Consider the following 21054-nt stretch of genomic DNA (forward strand, 5'->3'; position numbering starts at 1 on the left):
ACAAATGATTTTTCTAGTTATGCTGCTCATAATTCATTTATGCTCATTAATATGCAAACATCAGTTTCTCAGCTGGCAGTGATTTCATGAATTTTTAACTTACATGAGATAAGCCATAGATTAAAACTTTAAAGCCAACAATACAGAAGACTGTGAATATAATTTTAATTCCTAGATTAGAAATCTCCAAGTGCATTCATTGGCATCTTCTAACGAACAACCACCTAGGAATTATAAAAGCATCATCTCTGAGTTCTGACTTTAGAATAATAATATAGACTTTCTGCAATGGTGTTTGTTTGGGTATCATTAAAAACAGTGAAACCAAAGATATTTCTTGTCATTAAACTTGATCTGGGCAAACTTTACAGAGAAACTGACTCTCACAGAAAAGCCACAATAGCTGGGTATGGTGGTAGACAACTATAATCCCATTTTCTCAGGAGCCTGAGGCAGGAGGATTACAATTTTGTGAGACCCTGTCTCAAAAATAAAATTAAAAAGGGACGGGGTATATTTCAGAGATGAACACTTCCTGGGTGTAATCCTCAACACAGAGGGGGAAAAAAGGAAAAAATCTACAATAATTTATGACTATAACCAATAAACATGAAAATTATCTGGGCCAAAAGAAAATCAGAAAAAAAGGCAAATTAGAAAAGAGAAATTGGGACACTCTGAACTCAATTCCTTCTGGAACTGTAAATCAAATTCTTGATTAACTCTAAAATAAGAAAGAATAGGCAGAGAGAAGAGTTCTCTACTTAAAATCATTCTCATTTTTCCTATATATAGAAATAGAATGCAAGACACATAATTTTCAACACCTAGAAACCATATTTAAAAATAAACAGAAGAAAAAGTAGTTCTAATAGTTTAGTCCAATATATCTAAAGTATTCTGATACTAACATGTAATGCAATCAATATTCTCAATATTAATAAAACTTTCACATTCTTTTTTTCTTCCTATCTTGGGAATTTAGTAGGTATTTTACATTTCCAACACATCTCAGTTTGGACAAGCCACAGATCAAGTGCTAAAATATTGCATTAGTGGTAAGAATATTAGATAGTGCAACTATAGAACCAAAGATTATATGTTCTTCTGTCAAGACAGTGGCTAGTTCTTGAAATCCAAGAATTTCCCTAGATAATGCTATGGAGACTTCTTTTACTAAATTTTTCAAATACCCACATAACAGATTGGGTAGAAGCATTAGCTGCTCCTTCAGATAGACCAGTGTTAATACAATTTTGATCATTTCAGAACCGCTGCTTGTAATTTTACAAAATTAATTTGGTACTTACAATTGTTTTCTTGTTTTTTTTTCAGCCACAAATTAATGCACTTTTTAAAATTAACTTTCTCTAAAATGATCCATGATATCACAAACTCAATACTTAATATTTGTTAAAAGAGCTAATACACATAAAAAGTATTTAACACATAAAAGAAGTTTCTGTGTACTACCCAAAACCAACAATAAAGTAAACTAAAATTCATTAGTGAATTCATTATGGTGTCATCTTTGAATTTTCCATTAGACAAATTCAATCTCGAGTACATTACTGTCTGCATCTCCTGGCATCAAAGAGACCTCTCAACCTTTGAATGTTAAGAGTACAGCTTACCATCCCATTCAAGAGTACCTTCTAGAAACCAATAGAGTAGAGAAAAGGGATTGAGAGGAAGAGAAGAGGGCAGGGTATGGGGGAGTACTGGGAATAAAATCTACCAAATTATGCCATGCCTATATACAAATATACCACAATCAATACCACTTTTAAATATAATTAGATTATAATAATAATGGAAGAGAGATCAATTGAGTAAAGCAAGTAGATCAGAGGCAGGAAGGAGGGAAGGGAAAGGGAAGGTACTTGGAAATGAGATCGACCAAATTAGGTCATATGCATGTACAAAAATGTCATAATGAATCTCATTGTTATGTAAGATTATAATGCAACAAAAAAATAAATTAATTTTAAAAAATACCTTTTCTCCAGGCACTATCATAAATCTCAGCAGGGAGGCATTTTCTCACTTGTGTTGAACCATTCAAAAGCTGCAGAGGCAGGGCAAAACTCTTGCCCTGATACACACACATGCTCACACACATACATATAAACACACAAAAATTAATATATTTATGTACATGCATGTGTATGTATTCATCACAATGCATAGAGAAGGAATTATTTCCTGCTTTTCCAGATGAGGGAATGCAGTGTTGAGATAGCAAGTACTGATTCTCAAAACCCAAAATCTGACTCTGGGGGTTTGCAGGGTGTAGCTCGGTGGTAGAGTACTTGCCAAGCATGTGTGTGGTCCTGGGAAAGAAAAAGGAGGGGAAAGAGAGGGATGGAGCAAGAGAGGGAGGGAGGGAGGAAGAAATGAAGGAAAGACAGACAGACAAGCAAATAAATATTCACTCCAGACTGAAGAGCAGGGAACAGAGAATTAAACAGATACACTCCATCTTTTTAACCATCCCAGGAGAGACTTTTCACGTGGTTAAAAATCACATCAGGTGCCTTCAAAGGCAGTCTGAGGACTTTCTCATTGCATGCCCTCAGAGTTCTGTAGTCTGCAAAAAAGATAAGAATCCACTTACATGTACTCTCTATGAGCAGAGTGTACCGCAGCCGCATTGCTATAACGCCACAGGACAATCGCTGATGACAGGACATCCAGGATGGCGTCAAACTAGAAGAAAGAGACATGACTTTAGTGGTTTTTCCAGAGTTAATGGGGCATGGCTATGAAGACACAGGATAACTATCCTGTGATTCAGAATATCTGAATGAGTGATTCGAAGCACTGTTTTTTAGACACTTTGATGCAGCCATTCAAGATCTTCATCGTAAAATCTTGGGAGACTGGAGACTCAGTACCCAAGTGCTGACCTGGTAGCAGCATCAGAGCCCCTGTGTTATTGGTGGGATCTGCTGCCACATCCCCTGACTCTTAGCACTCTGGAAATGTGGGACAGGGGTACACTGTTCTAGAAGATGTGGCCCTCATTTCCCCAAGGCCAGCAAGATAATTTCAACATTTTCCCGCATATCCCAAGCCAAAGATCTTGGGTAAGGATTCTTTTACTGGCTGTCAATGGAACTGCTTTACCTGGGTTCAGGGGTAAGGATAGGAGTCACCTAGAGGCTCCAGGAACTACACCAACACTTCAATATTGCATACAAAATTCAGCACTGTGTTTGAATAAGAGAAATGCAGAGAGAGAGAAAAATGGATGGAAGGAGAGGGTGTTCAGGGAAAAGGTGAGGTCTTGCTAAAGTAAAGGAAGAAAGTGTGTGTGTATATATGTGGTGTGTGTGTGCAGTGATGCGCATTATTCTCGACAATCCACATCCTTCTTCAGATTCTGAAAAGAATCTGCATACCCGCCAAACATTAAATTCTTAACAACAAAGGGCAGAAGTGGGTTTAGGAACATGCACACATACCCGCAGGAACAGGAAACCCTACCTCTATGCAGAAGGGATGTGAAATGAGCTCTTTTGTGAGTCATCACACCATGTCACACTGCTCATCCAGAAAACTACAAGCACTGACACTTGAAGGGGCATGGGGAATTGTTATCCAATGCTTCAAAATATTAACCCTAATCCTGTAAAAAGAGACCTGCTTTCTCTGACCAACTTCCCTCAGGGGGCAGGCTGAGAATTCAGGCAGTCCTAGTTGGGCTACAGACTGGCTTATCCCAACGTGAGTAGTATCAATCCTAACTCTCAAACAGCTCTGTCGACACCAGCAAATGCATCACTCCAGTACAGGCCAGGTCTACACACAACCTGGAAGAGAAAAAAGAACTGAGATTCCTAAAACACCCTCTCAACTAACCACTTTGTTAAAAATGTGGTTCCCTCCCAGCTGTGCTGGAGAAATATAGTCTCATTGCAGTTTAATTCTACTGAATTATAATTTTTATAGAAGCTGTTTCCATAAAAGGTGTGTTACCCATTCCAATCACCCTCTTATTTGAGGGCTTAGGGTGAGACTCATGAGCTTAGAAAAATCGTGCAAAATTTCATGAAAGTACATTTCAGATTACTTACTGCAAACCCAAAAGCAGAGGTGCTGTACCTCATAATGGAGACAGCTAAAAAGAAAGAAAATATTATTCAGAATATTTTAAAACCTCATAGACAATTTCTCTCACTTGTGTGTATATCAATACATTTGATACAGCCTTTTAAACAGTGAAAAAGCTCCAAGAGAATAAAAGTAAAAATTAACTGTCCTTGTAAAAATCTGAGAATTTAAAAAAAATTGAGAGTGAAAGATTTCCAAACTCTACCTGCAAGAACTTCCCTCCCCAGCATGTTCAGAAGCACCCAATAGCCAACTTCAGGATAAGCGTGCTTAAGTAGTTGTCAATCAAATGACTTCAGAGACTTTGAGAATTTAGAAAGTAGTGTTGGGGAACTGGAAAATATGCTAAACTTTCAAAGTGAAACTTCAACCATCCAAACTCCTCCCATAATAAGGTAATTATTATCTAGTGATCTAATGATATCTAATGTGCACATTATTGCTAACATACAAAAAAAATTTTTTTTTGCCCACTGGAGTTTAATAGATATCAACACAGCTGTTTTTTTTTTTAAAGTGACAAGTGATCTCAGATTAAACAATAGATGTCTGCAGTTACTTAAAACATTTTATCCATATTCAAAAATTAGAGGTACAAGTTAATTGGGTGGCACATTTGTCTAATTATATTTTGTGTCAAAGCAGAGGCAAGCTTCAAAAACTATCCTCAATTTGACTCAATAAAGGCAGATCATAAAACAAAAGCCATATTCAACAAGCAACGCCCACCCTTCAAGGAATGCAACCACCTCTGGGTCAGTAAAGCTTGGAAGCAGCTGGATCCTGAGCCTAGGAATTGCAAGAGAGCACAGGTGGGAGGCAGGCACAGAGGTCAGCACCTATATGGACTTCCATTCACCCCAATGTCCCTTTCTGGGGATCTATTTGCCATCCAACCCTCAAAAACAGACTCCAGAAAGTCAACTGCTTAAGCATTGTGCTGTGTACCCCTGCTCCCAGCCACAAAGGGGTCACTGGACCCAAAGTGGAGCAAACATACTCCATTTTCTGTGATTTAATGATTGCTACTACAAGACAGCCTCGTCGGTCAATTTATGTAGTTACAATTGAATTTTAAACACTGGAGCTTTCATCAACCCTTGTTTGCTATAAAAAGACTGAGGAGCAGAAAGACAAGCCTGGGGTACAATCAGTAATGGAGACTAAAACTAGGGTTCCTAATGTTTCTTAGTCCTCCCTGCAACTCAGCCACACTCCAGGGCTCAAACTATGAGTGGACAACGACCAACTAAACCCCTCACCTTTCTGTCTTTGTCAGGAATAGCTCCTGGTGTTCCTGCTGTTGCTCTTACTAGTTCAGGGAGGGTCTAGAGCCATCTGTGCAGTGCCATTCTCAGCAATGCAGTACTACAAGACAGTAGTTGGGTGGTATAAAAGGCTACTGGGCCTTCCCAAAGAGCATTAATTCCAGGACCCTGTCAACATGTGTATAAGAGGTAGCTGATCCCCGGCAGCACTGTCCTGAGCATGGGAGAAATGCCCTATGAAACTGGCTTACAGTAAGTGCTCAGTCATTGTTAACTAAACTGAACAAAATTCCATCATAAAAGTCATAGAGGGTATTTGGGTTTTCCCTTTATGGTCTGTTTTTAAAACATCTCAGCTGTGCTTTCTTGTCAGCACAACTGATAAGAAAGATCCCTACTAAGATCTTGCACAGACATTATCTAAATGGGATTCAAAGAGAGGTGTCAGTCCAGAGCTCCCACTCTGTCTCCACTTGTGCTCTCCAGCCTGGGCACCAAGGACAACACACAAATAAAACAGAGCTCCCCTCACCTGTCATCACAGATCACCTGTTTTGTAAGTGGTAAGCCATGATTTTAAAATATCTGTATCTGAGCAATTTGTTTATACTAGACATTTATATAGTAGTCCACAGATTTCAAAAAGGTGGACGCTTACATAATTATAGTGAAATATGTAAGAAACTTATTTCATAAATCAGAAATCAAAGGACATGCCACTAAACAGCCAACTCCTTGACTCTAGGGGAGCTCAATGTCCATGATTTTGAACACTCTAAATTATACTGGAGAGTTCTGCTGTGAGAATTATACCTGCCCAGTAGATGGATAACTGAAGCACAATGGAATATTAATATTCCTCTGTCCCCCGTGTATCATGGAAAATGCAAGAGTCCTTAAAAGATATGTATCATTTCCTTATAAATTGCCTCCATCTAATTTCTTTAATGACATGGAAAAGGAGAAATGCCAAAAAATTGCATGTGGAATCAAGAGTACACTGAAGGGCCCTTCACACAGCCTTGGCTCTGACGACTTCCCCATGTGGCCAGGTCCCCAGGTTTGCTGTTAAATAACAGCAAATAGTCATTAGCACAGGATTCAAATTGAAGAGTTCAGATGGCCTTTGAAGAATTTATGAAGAGTATCAAGTAATAACTTCATTTTCTTTGCTCCACAATTCATCACAATATATCCTAATTCTGGGTTATAAATAATCTCAACAGACAAACAAAGTCAGATTGATTTAAACAGTTCTGTTCTGTAAGACTGCAGGGTAATCCATGGGGCATTTTGTTTTTGTTGTTGTTGTTGTTGGGGAGCAGTGCTGGGGGCTCATATCCAGGGCCTCTTGTATGCTAGTTAAGTGCTGTACAATTGAACTATATCCCCACCCCCATGGGGTGCTGAGATATTTCCAGCTTCCCACATGCTACAAATGAGTTTCACCTGGGCCAGGAAGATCACCCAAGGCACATATGACTGAGCATAGCCAAAAGCCACCATGGGGCCAACAAAGTTCAACATTGCCCATAAGGCAGGTGTTAGGTTCAACAGTGGACGACAGACATGGGACCTGTCAACCTTAAATAATAATGCTGCAAACTGGCAAGGTCAACAAAGAGAAGGGAAACCAGGAAACAGTGAAGCAGAGTTCTCCAGTGAAGGCTGTTCTTATCAAGATAGGGCCCACAGAGCCCACAGAAGTGATAATGATATCACCAAGGCCTTCACTATATAGGTCCAGGTCCTGTTTAATACACCCTGCAGCTGTTCTGGAATGAAGCCCTTGATATCAGCAACCTATCTTTATCTGGATAGTACTATTGCCAGAATTCCTTAGAGGAATCTCCAAGAATGTTTTTGATATTCACAATAGAACCTGTCTCCATGCCTCATAATTTGAACATGCACTTAGGCTAGTGACCACCAAGAGCATACAAGGCATGCTATTATAGGTTGGGGAACCTCATTCAATTCCCCAGCGAGCTGTGGCCTGGGCTTCCTCCTCTGCAGCTTTGCCATTGTTAGGCTGGAATTACAAAAATATAAATACATTCTTACCATGCATTGGGGTCCTTTCTCTTCCCCTCCCTTTCCGCTTCTCACTTTGGTATCAGGGATTGAACCCAGGGGCACCAAATCCCCAGCCCTTATTATTTTTCATTTTGAGACAGGGCCTAACTCAGTTGCTGAAGCTGGCCTTGAACTTGCAATCCTCCTGCATTGTCTCCCTAGCTGCTGGGATTACAGGGGTGTGTCACCATTCCCAGCCATCCCAGCTTTTCCTTTTTACTCAGAGTCTTTTAAATGTTCATAGTTATAATTTTTGGTGCCCTGCCCAACATCCAATCCTTCTCCTGGTGGGAGCATAGCAATTCTCATCTGGGGACCTGCACCCGCCCTACTCGAAGTGATATGGATAGGACGACATTTTGCCCACTCTGGTATATCCCATTAACTTGTCCCATGTACAAATTGAATGATTCAAAGCTGTCTAAATTTGATTTGAGGCAATAAGAATCTCTCCCAAGTTTGTCAAAAATTTTGGGAAGAGGATGACTAAGAGACAATTACATAGCTTATAAGACAAAACCAAGAGCCATAGGTGGTGAATTTGACATAAATGGGTAAAGACTGCCTCAGAATGAAACCAACACAGAGGAAAAGGAAATTAAAGATCAGAGACAGATGAAAGCCCCAAGGACATCAACTGAACCTCTGCAATCAGCCTTGTTGGAAATCTAACCCTCTATTCCTCAAATAGCCTCACTCAATAATTCCTCAAATACATCATCCAATGATTATTTCATTTTATTAAGCCAGTTGTTGAGTTTCTATGACTTGCAGCCAAATGAATCTTAATACAATATAATTTGACCTAATAATCCCATGTCCAAGAATTTCTTTTAATGCCTAAAAAATGCTTTATATTCAAAATATTCATAGCAGGTTCATATGATTTATAATAGCAAAACGCTAGATATGATGTAAATATCCAGCAGTATGGCAATGGTTCATGTATGGTCTATTCAAAGAATGGGCTACACATAGCTTAAATTGTATACAAAAGTTAATGCTTATAGTGGCATATTCAGCAAAATAATGAAGTTGATAATAAACAGACAGGTAGTATGTTGGGTGCCATACTTCCAGGTTGCTATGGGAAATGATGGGTCTTTTGGGACAGGGAATTCTGGCTAGTGCAGGTGAAAACTGAGCGAGGAGATCAGAAGAAGCTTTGCTGAAATTTAAGCAAAGACAAAGGAGAAGGGAGTCAGCCATGTAGTTATCTAGAGAAAGAACCTTGCAGATAATGGAAAGATAATGCAAAGACCCTGAGATAGCCCTCATGACCTCTGACTTGTCAGGTGCTCTAAGATGAAAGAGAACAGAAAGGCAGTTATGGGAGATTATTAGGATAAGATACAAAATGATGTGATATAACTAAATCTACAGCTGTGCCTTAAAAATGCACCGAAAACCAGGGGGCAGGAAATTCCCTCAAATGATAACAGTGGGTAATCTTAGATAGAAAGGTTTGAATAGATGCTTTTCTTTTCTACTTTTTGTATTTTCCAAATTTCCTATAGCCATCATATTTGACCATTCAAATTGGAAAAAAATAGTTTTATTTGCAGGAAAAAAAGTTATCCAACTCATAACAATACAACCCGAGGTCTAAAATAAAAATAGCAAAAATCAGAATTTTGATGGGCCTCCGGGAGTAGGTGCACTGTGCGCTTCCTGAATGCTTCTGGCTGATAGGAAAGTACATTACCATACACATCTTCATCACATCTAAGTTTCTAAAATCCATCTTCCTAGTCAAATGGCCTCCACAGTCAGGGAGCTAATGACCTGAACAGTTCAGGGGAGTGTGGTGGAGGGCCAGGCAAGCCAAGGTGTGGAACATAAGCAAAATGTCACTCCCAATCTGTGAGACATGGGAAGAGTTTCTCAGGTAGGAACATAAGTGAGTTTGAATGATGACTTCACAGCTATTTTTAGTGTATGAAGATTTATTAAGCTTCACAATTTTGATCTGTGACTCTTCTCTGGGTCTTTAATTTTTTATATGATATGTGCAAATTATTTTTTATAAAGCTCTTAGACTTTTTTGGTAATTTCATTAAAAGTCAAGAAACAGATGGCAAATTGAATAAAGAAGAAGATTAATTCCATTTCTACCTATGACAACAGTAGAAATAAAAGGAAATTTTAAATGCTGAGTGTTGGTGAAAGTATGGGGATGCAGTATCTTTTCTGTAGAGAAATCTCTTCATAAGACAAATTAGAAATATTTATCAAAATGTAGCATACACATTCTTTGCACTCAGCAATTATACTTTAAGAAATATATTCTGTACTTGTGTTGGCACAGATGCCAAAAGAAACATTCAAGTATGTTTATTATAGATACATAAAAGCAAAATATTAAATCACTCCATTGATAAAGGCAGTGCTTTAATGAAGTAGTACATATCCATACCTCAGAGGTTATTAAGCTCTTGAAAAAGATAGATGTGTAATGCGCAAAATATAGTAAGTGAGCAAAGCAAGATCATTAGTAATTGTCAAAGCTCATATGTGTGGGTACATGGGTGTTCATGGAAATAAAATTATATAAATAAAATTTTAGAGAAGCTACAAAAAAAAAACTGGGGGTGATGATTACTTTAAAGGAAAGGGAATAAGAGTGCAAGGTTGAAAGGATGTTCTCATTCCACTTCATAACCTATTGTATGCTTTGGATTCTCTTCCTGTGTATGTTGTACATGTACCTGCATGGATTTCCAAGGTGAAAATACAAGTCCATGCACCACAACCAAATAAAGCAGCCTAACCATGGGTCAGGGCACCGGCAATCAGCTTCTATGGAGTTGCTTGCCAACACAGACAAATTTTATTTGGCCAAAAATAGCTTGTACAGATAGGGATTTAAGTGGCTGACATCTTAGACTACCTAGGTCTGCTATCAATTTATAGGATTACAAATCAAATATGTTTTTCAATATCCACAAAGTAAAATTAAAATAGTCAGGAATTTCCCAAAATTAAAATCCCTAGGAGAACACCTTTCTCCTTTTGCAATAAAACTTTTCTTCCTAGTTGAGGACAATGTTAGTGGAGAATCAAGGAGGAGGAGAGAGAGGGACAAATGCAAATATTTTCAATTATATTACTGTCCAGGACATTTGATGAGGAGATATAAAACCCAGACAATATTCTGCAGTGACTAGGAAGGTCAGATCTCCATTTGGCTACATTATCTCTTTTATTAGGTGTTGAAAACCTATGTGGTCTCTTTTTTTCAAATTTGCCATCACATCCTAAGCAGTTAACTGCACAATCTTAGGATTATTCTAGATAAAAATATAAAACTAGACTCAAATAAAATTTATACTATAACTAAAATAATTTTCTCAACAAATATGCCTCAATTTATTTGAAATCATGTCAATGGGTGTATTTTAAGGTAACCTAGATTTATTTTATTTCAAGTATACTGTCAGCTTTCATTAACTTGAGCATGAGTCCTTATAGATTATACGGAAGTAAAAATGGGAATTAAAGAAAGAAATCTGAAGTATGGTTTCCAAATCAACAAATGCATTACCTATCCATATATCCTATGTATACTCTAAAGTGAGAAGAATACAACGACAAAGAAAAGACATCACCAGATCCATCAAATGACCAACCCAATATCACAAGAGAAGCCTGGGGAATCAGTTACAAGAGCAAGCATGAAATTCACAAAAGTGAAATTATAGATACTCTATGATGTCACTTTGTCAAATAACCCAGACTGAATTCTAATAGGATTTTATAGCTAAAGAGCTGTGTTTGGGGCATTTTACATGAGCCAGGACAATTTCCCAATGATACTGAGTTATAAATCAAAGATGAATCCGTATTGATGCTCCAAAGGAAAATAAAGAGAGTCATGGTTTTTCTTGATCCATTGACAATAATTCTTCCTTAGTAGCACTAGTTCTATTTCCACTCAGCACTAATAAATAACTCATAACTAGGTATCAGGTCAGAAAATTGAAAGTCTGCAAACTCTCTGCCATGGTTGAAGCATCTACCTCATGGCTCTTCAAAAAGAGTTTCTTAGACCCTGTAGATTTAAGTCTTCCCATCCTGGCCCCATTTCATTTCAATCACAGCAACTTCCTTATCTTCAGAATTAGAATTCTGTCAAAGATTTACCTGCAGAAATGTAGCAAAAAAGAACCCACTGTATACCATCCTTGTAAGAAGAATGAATAATGACAAACCAGAAACAAAGAGAAAAACAAAAGCATTCCTATGAAATATTTGGGTAAAGATCGAAGACATACAAGCAATATATAAGAGAAATATGATGGCAGTAATCAGGACAGTGGTTACCTCTGGAGTGGGACAGTGACTTGCAGAGGACATGAGAAGGACTTGTCAGGTGGGAAGATGAGTGAGTGTGAGTGTGGTTACACAGAAAAGCTCACTTTGTGAAAATTCATTAAGCCTCACAACCTACCCTCATTCCCTGGTCCACATCAAAACCCCTGCTACAATTACTATCCAATATCAAAATAAGGCTGATCTATTTCTATCCTCAAAGATAGTTCTCAGAGATATCTATCAATCACCACCATGCAATAGGTACCATGACTCTCAACTTCAACGCCAGGTAATCCTTAACTGTGAAGCACATATATGCAGAGAGTGGACAGTCATTAAGCATCTTTTTTCATTCATTCTTCCTTCCTTTTTCTGGTAAAAGAAGTTCCCCACTCCTTTTTTAAAATTCTTCTTCTTTGAGGCAGGGACTAGTCCTTCTCAGTAGCTAAAATGACCCCATCCTCCTCCATTAGAGGAAAGTACATGACCTGACTGCAGCATATCCCACCCCCTGGACACAGTGACTAGACAATCAGAATCTTTTTTTTTTTCAGAGAATGAGAGAAATGATGGGACAGAAAAAGTTTTTCTTCTCCTGATATATGGGAGACTTTTTTGGGGGACAATTCAAGGCCACTCATGTAGAAAGCCTGTCTAAGAATGATGCTGACACAGAAGAAAGAAGAAAAGAGAGGAAAGGAAGGAGGGAGTGAGAACTGAACTCTGATATCATTTGATCTCATGGATATGGCCAATTCTATTCTGTAATACATTCTCATTTATTTTGCTTATGCTAAGACGAGGGACTTTCACCGCTTATCCTGGAACTCTCAACTGCTACAACATACTTACATCTCTTTCAATCAGAGCGCCTGATGCTCAGACTCATACTACTCCCCTCTCATCTTGGCATCATCCAAAGATAAATTAAGAACCAATTCACATGACGGTTTCTTCAAATAAGCTCCCTTCAAATTATAGACACAGGATCAGTCTTAAAAATCCAATTACATCCAATTCAAAGGCATAGACACACCACCAATATGTAAAATCTACAGCTAACGGGATGATGGCTGAAATGGTATTGCCTAGTTAACCTCACTTTGTTTTGACCCTTTCTCACAATAAAAAGTTCATCCCTAAAGGCCAACTAGGCTGTGGTTTGACCATAGCACAGGAGTACTTCTGCTATCTCACCACCATTTGCCTCTTCCATGACCCTTCTTTCCTACCACTGTAAGGGGGACAAAAGTCCAAGATACTGAAATGATTTCTCCTTTGGAAAAAATATCCAAATAATTCTACTTACAAAATATATTTTCAGCAAGTTCTAGAGTATCTACGTCAGGAGTTCGCAAAACACCCCCAAGTTTTGTGAGTCACCAGAAAGACTCCCAAGACTTGGCATATAGTCATATCCATGGCTAAGATTCATTATAACAAAAAGATATAGAGCAAATTGAGCAAAGGGGAGAGGTCCATGGACAAAGTCTGGAGGAAACCAAATGGAAGCATCCAAGAGTCTTCTCCCAGAGGAGTCACAGAAGACAGGTTTAATTCCTCCACAGGTTATGACAACAACTTGTTCAAAACTTTAGTGATCAGGGATTTTAGGGACCCTTTTACATAGGTACCCTCCACCTAGTACCTACCAAAACTCCAAACTCCCAGGAGGAAAGCACGTGTTGCACATAAACCACATGGGTTGCACAAACAGTTTAGGCACAGTAAGCCACTTTTATTTGGAGAAAATTTATTTTCTGTGTAGGCAACTCTTTACTAGCCAAGCTCCCAAACACTACCAATAGCCAATAAAGCATGCAAGCACTTTTAGGATAGGCAATCTCCAGCCTGCTCCATTAGCCTTCTCTGCACAGGATCACAGCTAACTCCTCTCATTAAAAAGAGAATGGAACCCTGAGACAGAAGCAACTTATCCAAAAATCACATAGTAAGGCAAGAACTGGCACTCAGGTGTCCAGATTCACAGAGAGAAAATCACATTGTCACTCCTAGATATATCTTCCAGAGAAGTCAGTTCACTTCAGAGGCATAGACTAAAAGGAATGGAGATGCAAAAATGACTCTTCTCAGTCCACAAATTTTCCATGGCAACATTAATTAATTACATCCATTGCTTGAATGTTTCACGGATGGAATAAATATAATTTTTAATATCCTTCCACTATCCATCCTTTTAGGAAAAAAAAAAGTCTCAACTCTACTATATTTTAAAATACCCAGTTAATTACCACTTTAATTAAAATCATACATTTTCACTTAAAGCTGGAAGAGTCCTTAGAGATGGTCTATCTAATCCAACAGCCTTATGTAAAAGAAAAAGAAATGGTCCAGAGAGGGAAGCTACTTGACGGAAGCCTGGTCATCAATGTGTCCAAAACCAGGGCAAGAATCCTCCTGTCCTGACTTCCAGTCATATGCCCATCCTAGCACATGTTGCTGTCTCCCCCCCGCCCCCCAGGGCAGACTGTCTGAGAACAGAGGACTATAAGCTTATTATACACCCTTAAGAGCTTAGTGATCTAAAATGAATTCTCAGGAAGGAAGCCTGTACAGCCTTGCAAAGAACCAATAATCTTCAAAATGGATTGAAAAATTATTGTTATCATGGAGGAGATTTTATATGACATTTAGATGATATTTATATTCATCCCTTTTAAAATATACATGGTTACCCAGAAGCATAATGCCGTGCTGAGTCCGCAAAGATGCAACATGCCCCAGACATCCAGGCCCCACAAGCAAAGCTGCTGGACTGGCCACCAGGGACCTTTCACACCCTGTCTAACCTCTAAGCAATTTGTGATTCCTTCAAGCTCAATCAGCCTGAAAGAAAATTAAGGAGATTATTTAAATGGTCAGAGGAAACAGAGATTCAGTCTTCCTGGGACAACATCATCATGACACCATGCACAGAGAGCCACAGAAATACATGACTACAGAGGACTAGTCATTTCTCTACAGAACAGATTCTCATTGTGTATGTAATCCAGCAACTAGAAAAACCTAAATGAGGACAATGTTTCCATTCTAATTTGAAATACATGTAAAATAATAATAATAATAATAATAATAATAATAATAATAATAATAATAAAAAGCTGACGGATGAAAGTCTAGAAGGTGAAATTTAAGTTGTACTACTACAAAGGTATAAATCAAGGTTTATCTACTGGGGACACTTTAGCCCCCCTACCCCAGGGCGCATTTGGCAAAGTCTGAGACATTGTTAGTTGTCATGGGGAGAGAAGATGACAGCTAATATCTAATGAGTAGAGGCCAGCTTTCCTGTTAAATGTCCTACAAGGATCATGACAGCCCCAACAAAGAATTATCCAGCGCAAAATATCACCAGCTGATGTGAACAGATGAAGACCAATCGACAGCTCCTGATGGTGTGTGGGAATAGATGTGATGCCCAGAGGTCTACACTGTTCTAGTATTGAATATGATGATGATGGAATCAAAACCATTATTCAAATAATCAGAGAATTCCATTTCCCAAAACATTTAGATAGAGTTTTAGTTGGAATATTTTACTGGGTTTTTAATTTTTTTCATTTGTGCATTAAAATTATACATAGTAGTGAAATCCATTATTCCATATTCATACATGCACATAATTGATCAATCTCATTCCTTAGTACCTTCCCATGCCCTCTACCCTACTCTCCCACTTACTCTACTATTACTGATCTCCCTTCTATAGTTACTATTTTAGTTCGTGCATTCCTAATGATATATTCACACATGAACATAGCACAGTTTGGTAGATTTCATTACTTCTCCAGGCCCTCCCTTCCTCCTGCCCCCTACTCTACTGGTCTCCCTTCTATTTTCATATTTCACTTTTTTTAAGGCTTGTGTCCTTTCATTCTGCAAAACTTTGAATGTCTTTTAGCTCCAATTTAGCCATTATTCTTGGGATGAAGCTGCAGCTCTACCTCCATACTGGGGCCCAGGAAGCGAAGGGACCCAGGGTAAACTTTGAAAAGGGACCCACAGTGCAGAGCTTGCCATCATTGATCATGTGGCCTACATTCCAGAGTCTCCAGTTTCCACTCAGCAGATTGTATTTTTAATTATGTTTCTAATAATTTAGAGTAAAATTTTATGAAAACACTGGTAAATCAAGACACTAATTAGGAAGAAATGAAACCTGTATTACCAGTGACACAGCAGATCCTGATATCCTAAGAAAGAGTAGGTGATGAAAGATCTGCAAAGCATGAATTTATAGAAAAATAAAATGCCCAAGCATTAAGAGTAAAACAGGACCATGGCACAGACAAATCCAAAAATTTAGGAAGATGTGTTCATTCGTCACTTTCTCTTACTTAGTTCTTGTCTTTTGGTGTCCTTTCTTGCACCAAACACACACACACACACAACAAAAGAGGCTGGGGCTATAGCTCAGTGGCAGAGCATTTGCTTAGCATGTGTGAGGCACTGGGTTCAATCTTCAGCACCACATAAAAATAAGCAAATGAAATAAAGGCATGCTGTCCATACACAACTACCAAAAATAACAAACAAACAAAAAGAAACCTCACAAATTTGGATGAAGAAATCACCTGAAGGTCAAATGGGAAGATAATTAATTAACAGGATTAGAGTGCCTTTAGGCGTCCATCTAGAGTCATTATCCAAAGGATATTGAGGCCAGATCTGATTGCACAAGTGGATAAGTTTTGGGAGCTTTAGGTCCCGGTTGAGAGAAAGAAACCCTAGGTTAGTCAGGAGGCCACCTAGGGGATTATGGGAGGGAATGACCAGGAACCACCCATGATGAGAGGAGGGAGGTGAGTTTAGAGATGGGTCCTCGCCAGTCTCTATCATCACCTGTTTGAGGGCAGTTGATGATAGACAACTCAGGGGAGTTGTCTCCACCACTGGGTAAGCATCAGGGCAGGAGCCCATAGAGGCATTTGTGTGCTTAGTGCTGGAGCTGCATAGAGAAGAGATAGAGTAACACAAGGCTGGGGTTCAGTCTCACCAGGAGTAGTTCCCTGATTGCCCTCAGAAGTCAAGACTCTGTAGCATTCCCAGACCTTACCTGCAATGGTGGGGGGAGGGCGTTCCACAGAATGGAGGGCCTGCTTCCAACATGGGATCCAGGTTGGGGTCTGGGGATGCTCAGTGACCCTCAAAGAGGGGAGCAGGCAGGCCAGGGAACTCGATTCCAGGTTTTGGCACCAAAAATAAAAGGAAAATGAGAAAGCGAGAGACGGGGTGGGTAAGAAATGAAGGACCTAGGCCACCTCACCCCCTCGTCTCTTATTCTCTCACTTTCCTTTCAGGCTTGGCCTCCAGGAGAGTCTCCAGGCTCATGGGGGGTCCTGGGATCCTCCCACACAGTGTTGAGTGGGGGATGGAGGAGTTTTCCAAAGAGGAGCAGGAAGGAGGCCCTGGGGCATGCCTGTGCATAAGAAGTGGGCAAGCACATGGAAGACAGCATAGGAAACAAAAATCTCAGTGAGCACAGTGAGGTGAGAACCAGAGGAAGAATGCTGACCGATCAAGGGAGGAGATTCAGGGTGGTGGGCTATAGAAGGTCTCCAAGAACAAGACCCTGAGGAAAGGGCAGCAGTGGGGAGAGGAGGCACAGGGAACACAGAGGAAGAATAGAGGGGATATGTGGATTTTGAAAACTCCTGGAGATTGTAGAGGAAAAGATGCTAAAAAATGAGGTTATGGATAGTGACCTGCCTGTGAAATTCTACAGTGTGGTTTTAATCCTCAGAAAAGCCTGATCCTGCTGTATTTCTCACTAAATAAGGAAAATAAAAATGCCAATAGGGCCTGTTGCAGCTATGACTGGGAAAAACCTGCATCCCCAGTTGCAAGGGCTTGGTCCCACCTGGCCTACTTTTAGCTTGCAAAATAAGCTTCTCCAACACAAAAGGGCCACACACTAAGTGGCAGTAAGAATTTTAACCTTGTGCAAATGGCCCAGCAGGATTCCTTACCAATCAGACCAATGCCTCTGAGAGGCCAAGGCTTTCTTTTTCATAGAGAAAGGTCTCCCACACAAAAAGGAACCCGCAGGGGAGACAGATAATGGCCTGGCCTCTTTTGAGTCTCTCTGCTTACAAAGCTGAAGGCTCTAGGGCCAGCAGGGGTCACACCTTTCTCATGATCTAATGTATTGGCAAGTATTTTCAAGTCCCAAAGAGAAAGGGCAGACTTGGCACCTTGAAAACAAGCCCATCTCCCTCCCCTGATGCACAGCTGCCTTCCTGCCCATGCTATCATCACTGTCTCAGGAGGGAAGGTGGGGACAATCCTGTTAAACCTCCTAAATCAAGCTCACAGTAAACAAAGATGGTATTTACTCCCTGCTAATATGCTACAGAACCAACTCTTCCTAAACCCAAAAATATTTTTTATCTATGCATTATCCCATCCCATCCAAGAGACCATGTGTATGTCTCAATTCTCTGGCCTGGAAGCTCCCCACAGGTCATGCCCATCTTATTCCTATTTGTGAATCTCTGCTCCAACCTCACCCTAGCACTAAGCAAAGGGGACAGCACAAAATCCAACAGATTTTTCCTGAACTTGACGAAGGTGGCTGCCACTTTTGAGCATTTGGCACACTGACACACAGCTGTCATATATGCATGCATGTATACATACACACATAGAAATGTATGACCGGACTATAATTCAACTCCTCTCTGCAACCCAAATCTACCTTTTATCTCTGTGACATGCCTGTGTGCCAGCCAAGATCCCAGCAGGGAATAGAAATTACCCTCAATGGCAAAAATGAAGAGACCTTAACTTGCTTTAATTTGTGGTGTGAAGTCAGCAAAACTGGGATGTTAAGGCACCAGAAGAGCACAAAAGTCGGACTGGAGTGACAAAGGGAGGAAAGAGTGGCCCTGGGCCTGACAGGAGGTGGCATCCTGCAAGGGGTGCTGCCTAGGAAGGAAGTTATCCTGGAGCTGCTATGGTCAGAGGTGCAAGCCTAGCAGAGATCTCCCCTGCTGCTCCTCTTTCACCAGGAAATCCCAGCAGGTGTCCCTACTCTTCAGGCCATACCCCTCTCAACTAGAGGCCTTCCCCAGCCTCCATCACCTGCCAAGGCCAGCCAAGCCTAGTGCCCACAGAATTGTTTACTTCCATCATTAAGAAAAGGAAGGGGCTGGGGATGTGGCTCAAGGGGTAGCGCGCTCGCCTGGCATGCGTGCGGCCCGGGTTCGAACCTCAGCACCACATACAAACAGAGATAGTGTGTCCGCCAAAAACTCAAAAATAAATATTAAAAAATTCACTCTCTCTTTAAAAAAAAAGGAAATTACAACCAAATGACTTTTTCAACCCTCTAACTGTTCTACTTTTGATAATTTGGTTATATTATTTTTATAATTTAAAAATAGAGAGAAAGTAAAGTTCTCCAATTAGCTATGCAGGATTCTGGCAGGCTTTCAGTGAAAAGTCACATAATTTGTTAACTCCAAAAGAAAACTCCACCAATAGGTTCTGTTCACATTATTTCCTGTTCTGGATTTGCCACATTTCAAAAAGATGACTCTCACCAAAGCCAAATAGAAGCACCCAGACATAACCACCTACGGAAGGGAGCAGTTTATTTATGTTAATACCACCACTGTGCTGCTGGAGCCTTTCTAGAACCAGAAATGGAATGTGTGACTTTCCTGTTAGCCAGCTATATTTCCAGGTTGCTATCCATTTGAATAGTGAAGCTAAATGTTATGTAGTGGTTAGATTTTTGCATGTGTAATGTTGCATGAAGCCATTTGGAAAAGATTAATTTGATAACAAATTGCAAAAGGCATCAGACAACACCTCCCCATGGCAAGTTAATATGAAGAATACTTGCACAACCAAAATAATACCAACATGCAGGTGTGATTACTCTCCTTTCAATATGTCCTGTAATCTGACACACAGCAAAGATTCAGTAATTCTGAGCATGTAAAACGTCACATTCTAATTGGATAAATAAACGTGTATGTGTGTGTGTATGTGCACGTGGATATAAAGCAACAATTTTTTTCTACAGCTAAGTGGAGCCCAACTATATTCTCTGGAAGGGAGGTAAAAGTGATTGCTCTATTCTCCAATAATCTAATTTATTCCCTCTGTCCCCAAATTCCCTACCTCCATCCTGGATGTATCTAATATGTAAATGTATATATATATATATATATATATACAACTGTTATGCTAAAAGCTTTCAATACAAGGATTACTGGTAAACTTTCTAGTTTATCAAAATATAGGTAGCATAGGATATGAAATTCTTTCACAAACCCATCTAGTTTTTTCCCCCTAAAATTATAAAGTGAAATTAAAATCACACACAAGGGCTGGAGCTGGGACTCAGCGGTAGAGCATTCGTCTCACTTGTATGAGGCCCTTGATTCATTCCTCAGTACCACATAAATAAAATAAAGGTATTGTGTCCACCTACAACTAAAAAAATATTTAAAAAAAAAGAAAGCACACACAAGTATGACTCTAAAGCTACAACAGACTCTGGTAATTTTTCAGGATGATTGCTCCATAATTTTTTTAATTTTAATTTGAAATTTCTAACACCAAGAAGCTCTTTGGATTTCCAAATAAAATGGACAGACTCACAGAATTAAAAGTTCTATATTCATCCAAGTTCTAAATGATCCTCCTGCTATCACCTGAACCACATCCAACCCTTTCTTTTCCTAATTTCCCTTTAGCAAGGGAGCTGATGGGGAAAACACAAGCTCTCTCTTGGGGTGGTGAATCAAGTTAGTGGTTACACAGGACTTTGGGCAGAATTACCCAAATCTGAATCCAAATGTTCTGTACCAGCGTAAGGATGGGAAAATTGCTTAAGGTCTCAAAACCCCAAGTTGTGGTTAAAAACTGAAAGACTGTATGTAAGATATCAGTAGTGTAATTAACAATTTACTGCTTACTACAAGAGTATTTCTTGTCAACAACTTTGCTCTTGCACTAAGTAATGATTTCTTGTCTCATACCTAGCATGAAAAACCTCATAGGATACCAAATTGAGAGATCTAGTCTTACAAAAAATAAAATGATGAAAAAAAAAAAATCACCCCTATGTATCCAAGATCAATTATCAAACCAAGGTACTTGGTAAAATTAGTATTCAGATGAAATCCCAGTCCCAGGTTTTCATCATGCACTTTATTAAACAAAGCAAAAAGCATTTTACCTGCCCAATTACATGGCAATAAAGGAATTTTCTTAAATTGAAAAGATACATTTTCAGAGCATATTA

The 21054-nt window shown here is 39.4% G+C and overlaps 1 pseudogene; it reads right to left on the reverse strand.

The window, feature by feature from the left end:
* LOC143389830 (uncharacterized) overlaps positions 1 to 21054 on the reverse strand; it is a 192430-nt pseudogene that overhangs the window by 64810 nt on the left and 106566 nt on the right.

The sequence above is a fragment of the Callospermophilus lateralis genome, unplaced genomic scaffold (assembly GCF_048772815.1).
Source record: "Callospermophilus lateralis isolate mCalLat2 unplaced genomic scaffold, mCalLat2.hap1 Scaffold_66, whole genome shotgun sequence".
Classification (NCBI taxonomy): Eukaryota; Metazoa; Chordata; class Mammalia; order Rodentia; family Sciuridae; genus Callospermophilus; species Callospermophilus lateralis.